The following is an 8294-nucleotide window of genomic DNA, read 5'->3' as shown; positions in this document are numbered from 1 at the left end:
ATTGAAGATGGTTTTACAATCGTTATTTTTCTAACTTGTGTGCTAGACCGGGTTATTGGTGTAAACATATGTTCTTTGTGAACATTAAATTCTCGAACGGGCATGTTAGACCGGATGTATAATATAAGCAACATGCGTATTAGAAATTCTTACAATTTATAAATACTATGGTTTAAAGCGTTTGTCAAAACGTCTCGTTTTTTAAACCGATTGTGAGAAGTGGTTTATTTTATATAAACTAATAAGCCTTATAATGATTTTTGTAATCATTTATATTTCTTAATGAGCATGTTAGATTTGGTTTATTTTATATAAACCAATAAGTTTCGTAATGGTTTATGTAATCGGTTATTTCTAACGAGTGTGTTAGAAAATAATGTATGGAGACATCCATTGGGTGCATTTTAGTGAAATATAAACATAGGTTTCCATGTTTGTGTTATAGTGAAATGGTACATATGAGACTCTCATGTGTGTCTATTAAAATTCCTCTCATTAAGTCACTAATTATCATAGACTTAATTAAGTGTTAATGAAAACATTAACTAAGTGTTAATGAAAGCTTTAACTATGTATTAGTTAAGTGACTCTTGGGCTAATAAGGTTTTATGACTAAATATTTCATACTATAATATAGAAATATAAATAGTTTAAAAATGTTTTGTCTCAATGTTTAATTTTTCTAATAAGTGTGTTAGAAAGAGTTATTTTATAACTATAAACAACGCTTGTCTAAACATTTTAATAGTTTAACATGCGTGTTGGATATGATTTTATTCATGAAAACCGATGGTTTTAAACAGTTTCGAAAGAAACAAATTATTTTATAGAATAAACGATAAAATAAAACTTGGTGTTTTTATGAACATAAGTTTTGTTAAAATTTACAAAGTGCATGTAGTTAACAACTTGTTGTTTTGAATAAATTATGATTGTTTAAGAGTATGGTTTCAAAACTGAAATGAGGATATGAAGATATGTGTGCATGGATTTCTATTTGAGGGAGTACCTTAATACATAAAATGATATTATTGAGATGATTTCGATTGGATGATGAAAGTGTTGAAGTTAATAACGCTATTGATGTCTAAATGTCATATGTGTATCCATTGATTGAATTTAAAAGGTGTTTTACACTTTATGTTGTAGTTTCGGTTGTATTATTATTTTGTGTTCAATATCTTCGGATAACACATGCAGTTTTACAACCAAATACAACAATATTTATTGTGACGTGTAAAATTAGCTTATAGGATTTTTTTTCGGATTAAAAAAAATAGTTAATTTAAATTGATAGTTCAAAAAGAATTTTGCATAAGAAACAACTTGTGAGTTGTTACGTTTACTAAAGTCTATGACGACACATCAAATGTATAACCACATCATGAGAGGGTCATGAAATAACGTGGTGGGTGTATTAAGATGAAATACACAAGATTATTATATTCAAATCCTTGAAATTCACTAAGTATGAATTATAACATATGAACTAATATATGTTAATGAGAAATTAAACTTCTTGAAAATTCGCTAAGTGTGAATTAGAACATATAAACTATTTCTTGAAAATTTGCTAAGTGTGAATTATAACATATGAACTAATATATGTTAACAAGAAATTAAACTTCTTGGAAATTCAATAAGTATGAATTATAACATATGAATTAATATATGTTGATGGTGTATTTAACTCTTTGGAGATTCACTAAAAGTGAATTGTAACGTAATATCGTTAATGAGATATTTATATCATTGGATATTCATCTTTCAAAATTCACCGAGCGTGAATTATAAGAGATCTATCATGTTATTATTGTAATTGATTCTTAATAGATTTATTATAATATGCTTACAATAGTGGTGAATAGATAAATGTTTTTACTCCCATCCATATTTGAACTATGTGAAAGTTTTTCTTTTATTTTGAGATAATATCTCAATAAATAGTTTCAAGAGACAACAACGAAATGTAAATCACTTTATGCTAGTGTGAATTCCAAGAGTTGAGTTTCAATATAGTTGACTTTATCTCAACATAATAGTGATTGTAGACGAGTAGTGTTCATCTTGTTGGTAATAAATGTATTCATCAAAATGATTCGGATTAAGACTTATAAGTCAATGGTGAAGCCTTGAAGATCAAAGGCAAAAGAGTTATGTTCCTTAAATGAATGAAAAAATTATTTATGTTCTATATACAATAACTTGTGAGACTTTCCTGAATATTAAGGTTTGGGGATTGTGAATAAGTCTCATAATTATGTCTAAACAAAGGGTTGAGTGTTTCAAAGTGATATTGTAATGGCTGTGAAAGATCAGAATGATGCATCTTCTGTTCACATGCTAAAGTATTGTAGTCTAAAGCATGCTAGACTAATACTTGTTAATTATGGTGCTTTATGAAGACTAATTAACGCGGAAATTTGAAGCATCAACAACACAAGAATTGTGTATAGACAAATTGAAAGAAATTTTCATTCAATATAAGGTAACAATGTAACTTATGAGGATCTTGAGAAGACCTCAACTTTCTAGGGTTGCCTTGGAGAGTGATTTAGAATCCTTCTAAGTTAGTGATGTTTGATAATAAACTTCTGACAAGTGTTACTTTATTAGTAAGCAATGATGAGCTCATTGATACAAAGACATGGTCTTGTTCAAATCCTGAGTGTCAAGTTGTCTGCATAAGTAAAGTTAAACATACTATATCAAAATGCAAGAAATGTGGGGGAAAGTCATTTAAAAAACTACTATTTAAAAGTGTGTAGAAATGATAATTGATATGATTTGTCAAACTTGTGTAGAAAGGAAGAACCTTTCTTTACCCCCCATTATGTTATCCAATAGAACTTAAATGTGGAGGTGTCTTGCATTTGAACTTGGAAGGTTTAGCAATGAGGATTATAGTAATCCTATCTAACATTGCAAACACACGACTTAGTGGAGAACAAAAAGGTCATAGTGCATAATGGATATGTGTTTGCCTGAATGATAAGTGTATCTTACAAGACAAATATTATAACCAGATTCAGGTGGCCACTGAGGTTATTGACTTAGAAAGTTAACAATAGGCAAAATTAACTTATAAGTTAAGAACACATCATGACAACTGATCTCAACTACGCAACCTATCTGTAGTGACTAGACATAGTCAAAGATAATGTTATGGATCCAACAACATGAGGGTTTAGTAGAGATCAAGTTGTGGAATGAGACTAAAGCCCATAAAAAGGGTATATAAAGGTAAACCTAACTTAGTTGACTGGAGATCCCATGATCTAAGTTCAATAGGACAACCTAATTATATATCTAAAGGTGGTCACTGTGGGGGCATAGCTTATGTATAAGCTGATATATAAGCTAATATCTATATCCTCCTAAATTAAAAAAGGGAGTCTAACTACTTCCTAGTCCATTCCAATAACAGCAGTGACATGTTGTGAGGCTAAGCATATGTATGGTTAATGATTTATAACCTAAATGCTTTTAATGATTTATGGATAATCACCTATGTGAAAGAGAGGTGTGGTCGCTTCAAATGAAATTGTGGGGTGCGCAATTCCTAGAGCTTTCACAGAACCAGGCTAGTGTTTCATGACCATAATGGACACGACAATGAGGGGATGTGCCCGGCTAGGGAGAGTATTGTGTGAAGTGTATTGTCGTCTACACAAATGGGGGTTTGTTTAAGGACACCGCGTCTACTAACCGCTAGGAGACTAAGTGTACTTCACAATGGAAGGTTTAAAGCTAACAGCTACCTATCTTGCAATACTCAACTGTCGAGGTTACATTGGATATTTTGAGTGTTTTTATCAATCTCCATTCATGTGGGGGATTGTTGGAAAATTGGATAATGTGAATGGAAATTTATTGAATTATTAATATTATATTCTTTATGTCACTTGTTTGATTTATTAAAATTTATATTGATATTAAATTCTTCATATGATGAAAAACTTTTGAGTAGAGCTCTTTATGAATTTGATTAGATTTTATTAGACTTTATGTCTCTAATTAAATTTATAATTAAGAGAGATTATTTACCATCCATAACTCTTATACATATAGGCTATGTGCCTCATTTTAGAGAAGATTAGAAAAAGTATTAGTTTGAAAATACAAGGAGATGTATGCATACAAGAAGAGTTCTTGGTGAAGAAGAAAGTTTTGAAGATCCTTATGTTGGGAATATATAGAGATGAGTTTCTCTAATTAATTCATCTAGCTTTTTTATTCTATTTTTCCACAAGTTCTAACACTACAATTTACCCGATGTAGCCTCGGGCCATGGACATCTCCGGTAGTACCAACTGCTTAGGCTGTTGTACCCTGGGAGACAGACGCGTTGTCTTATGTAGAGGCGCGAAATCTGTTTTAAGGGAAGCGTGTTAAACGCGTGCCTCAGCCTCAACCGTCAAATTTAGTTTGTTCATTGTTGCAGCTAAGAGCCGACTAGAAGACCTTGTTTTGGTAAAAGTTGAAACTAAGTTCTTGTCAAGAAGATTACAAGAAAATGCTGCTAAAGAAAACTATTGAAGACTTTATCATTTGAAGAAGCTTGGTTGGAATCATTTAACATAATTGTTATATTCTTTCATTATTTGTTTTAGTTTGTATTACGGTACATGTACTACTTATTTTCATGTTAAAGAGTATCGTTATTATTAATATTAATTTTAATATAAAAGTGTCCCATTTTCCTACAGAGTTTATTTTGTATTATTGAAAAGCTTTATTTAGTTAGTTAATTGTTTGAATTATGTTTTTGATTTTTATTGAGATGGTTTGTCATAGATATTTTTTTTATTTGTTTTTAATCGAGCGGAAACACCATATTGTAGTTCTTTCTTCTTCTTTTTTTTCTTTTTTTTTTTGATTTTCCGGTCTTTCATAGTATTTTTTGACCTGCAAGTAATTTGGTCATTTCACCAACGTCAACATGTTTTAAAATTTTCATTAAATACATGTACAAATATAACCCATATACTTTAGAAAGCTATAAACACAAAACACCCCGCTATTCCATTTTTCCAGTCTCACCATCAGCCCATTAGCACGGATTTCGTCGACTCGGTCAACTCTTAATCGGTTGCTTCCTAGTAAATCAACGCTTTCCCATTGTTTCTTCTTTTTATTTGAAATCCCTAAGGTTACAACACCGTTCTCCTTTCTTGTTCTACTGCGCCATCCACATATCCCTTTTTCTACGCAGACACGTACCACGAGTGACGAGTCAAAGGGTTCACCAGAAATGAACTATATTTACATTTTTTTCATGTATACAAACTGGTGGTTTTTAGTATTTAAAATGGATTTTAATCTTGCAAGCTCATGATTGATTTCATTGTTTGAACTAGTATGAAAGTGATTTAAAACCTTTGATATATAGACACCGCGACCAATGAACTGACCGCCAACACTTGGTCAAAACAGCAAAACATACGTTAAAAAAATTCCCATGCTCACGTCATGGAGTGTTTGTATTCCTATTGAAGAAATTTCACGTGTTAACAAAATAATTTTTTTTCGAAAGGTAAACTTGGGTAAAACACCCCAACGGGCCAGACAACATGGTTCCAAAACTCAACAAATGCATGTTTTTAAGTAAGAAGACACAAAAAAAAAAAAAAGTTAAATAATTTGGTCAATCATTTAATTAAAACTAAAAAAAAACTTGTAAAATGATTTTATAAAGTAAATTAAAAGTCTAGGGGGAGTATCTTCAAAAACGAATGAAGTCATGTTCGAACCCAGGACTAAGAAGATGATGGTCTGTTGGAAGTAATTTCGGACTCCAAGTAAGTCGGTAAACTTGAGGGACCAATGTTGACAAGCTGGTCATAGTTGGTTATGTTTCCTAATTATGTTATATTTCCTAATTGTAATGTAATTATAACAGGTAATGTATTGGCCAGCAAGTTAGCTTAGTTTATATAAACATGTCATGGTTTGACATTATAGAGTGGTGTGATGTGTGAGGTGTAACCGAGTTAGGGTTCATCTAGAGACACACACGAGATGTAACCGAGTTAGGGTTCATCTAGATGTAACCGAGTTAGGGTTTATCAGGAGTCAAACTGAGTTAGGGTTTGATAGAGTTGTAATCAGTTTTTTGAGTGAGATTTTCTGATTAATAAACAAGAGTTATTTGTTTAGTTCGTGGTTGATTATCGATCCGGGACTTGAATTGGTATCAGAGCCAAGTTCAAGAAATCGATAATCAAGTTAACTTTGATCGGCGGTGAGGCGGATCAACGGTACAGTGATCGACACCGAGCGTTGGCTTGAGGAGGAGTTATCACCGACGCATATCAGAACCAAGTTGGGTTACCGAATCGTGGGTACTATTACGACGACATCGAGTAGACTGATCGGAGTGTTGCAAAGGTTTGTTCGGTTTTGAAAAGACGTTCAAAGCTGATCGATTGAAAGTTTATTTGGGGCTGTTCACATCAATTGTTGGATTTCGTAGACTTGCGAGATCGTGTTGCGGTGTGGAAGATAGTTTTCGTATACGTGATCTGATTTGTGGTAAAGGTAAAAGGCAAAGAAAAGGATTTCTATATTTGATTGGTTGTTTGGATAGAAAGTCAAAAGTTAAAAATTAGATTTGATTTTGTGTTACGTGGAATCCAAAGAAAAGAAAAGTTTGTCATTTTCTTTCTGTGGACGACGAAAAATTCATAGTTTACTTTATACGGGTTAAACGAGTTATGTTCTGGCCAAAGGATTTGATATGTTGAATCGAACCGGGTGCTCACTAAGAAGATCAAGAAGATTGATGTTCGCTTGATTAGATGATTGGGATTGTAGCCAAAGGAGTGGTTATGCGAGTTCATACGACCGAGGGAATGGTCGGGAACAGGGTCATGGAGGTAGTCGAGTTCGAGAGAACCGAAAGAACATAGACATGGATCAAGAGGAGTTCCGAGAGATCAAGACCAAGATGGTTGTAAAGCCGAGAAGGTCAAGATCGTGTGTCGAATCAGACGTGTCAAAGAAGACAAGTTTAAAGACAAAGATCTATCTATTTCGAGTCAGAAATTAGGGGGTGATTGTTAGAAGTAATTTCGGACTCCAAGTCACAAGTCGATGAACTTGAGGGACCAATGTTGACAAGCTGGTCATAGTTGGTTATGTTTCCTAATTATGTTATATTTCCTAATTTTAATGTAATTATAACAGGTAATGTATTGGCTAGCAAGTTAGGTTAATCTATATAAACATGTCATGATTTGACATTATAGAGTGGTGTGATGTGTGAGGTGTAACCGAGTTAGGGTTCATCTAGAGACACACACGAGATGTAACCGAGTTAGGGTTCATCTAGATGTAACCGAGTTAGGGTTTATCAAGAGTCAAACCGAGTTAGGGTTTGATAGAGTTGTAATCAGTTTTTTGAGTGAGATTTTCTGATTAATAAACAAGAGTTATTTGTTTAGTTCGTGGTTGATTATCGATCCGGGACTTGATGGTCTACACACCTAGAGTATGGACTTATGGCTAGTCTAAAGAGAACATATACATAAGTCAAAGTATGTGTGCAAGGAAAAGATGTCACTATACATCCCATTAGTGTCACTCGTCTTGACCAAGACAAAAACATATTCAATAATCTTGATCCATATATTATCGTAGGTCCTTCATGTTCTAAGCTAGCCTTGAGACTTTCATCATAAATTGAATAACCATAATATCATAATATATCAATAATGTTTCTAAGCCTAAAGAACGATCGGTATCAAAATAATCACGGAGATGCAAGTTGTGTGGTTTAAAAGAGATTTATTGCAACATTATTTATCAAACATGCACTCATGTATTTGAGAGAGGTACTTGCGAGTTTGAAATGTAATATTTATTAAGTACACCATGTAAATTTGTGTTTGGTAAACTCTATAGATATTATAAGGCAAATTATAACCCACTTAATTGTGATCACTACCCTATTAGTGAGAATTTAATAATGTGATCGCTACCTTCGTAGCGAGAAATGACAACTACTCCTCAACTTTTTTGATAAATGATTTTGGTAGAAAACAAACTCTTAGTTGAAGATTGAGGAGTGGATGCAATTCTTCCTTTTATCTCTTTACACATTTGAAGATTACATATCATTCCCAAGAACTTTGGGAAATTTGTTAAAAACCAAAACTAATTTTAACTGTAACTTATTCATCCCCTAGGTTCTAACACAATTGATTAGAAAGCCTTAATTATTATTTGTAAGAGCTCAAGATTTAATGCATACAAAGACTTATTTTAGACAAAGGAATTAGAACATCAACTAG

Source organism: Bidens hawaiensis, unplaced genomic scaffold (genome assembly GCF_021521415.1).
Source record: "Bidens hawaiensis isolate Kalapana, Puna unplaced genomic scaffold, B.hawaiensis_p1.1 tig00000296_1, whole genome shotgun sequence".
NCBI lineage: Eukaryota > Viridiplantae > Streptophyta > Magnoliopsida > Asterales > Asteraceae > Bidens > Bidens hawaiensis.
Note: the sequence above shows the minus strand (reverse complement) of the source record.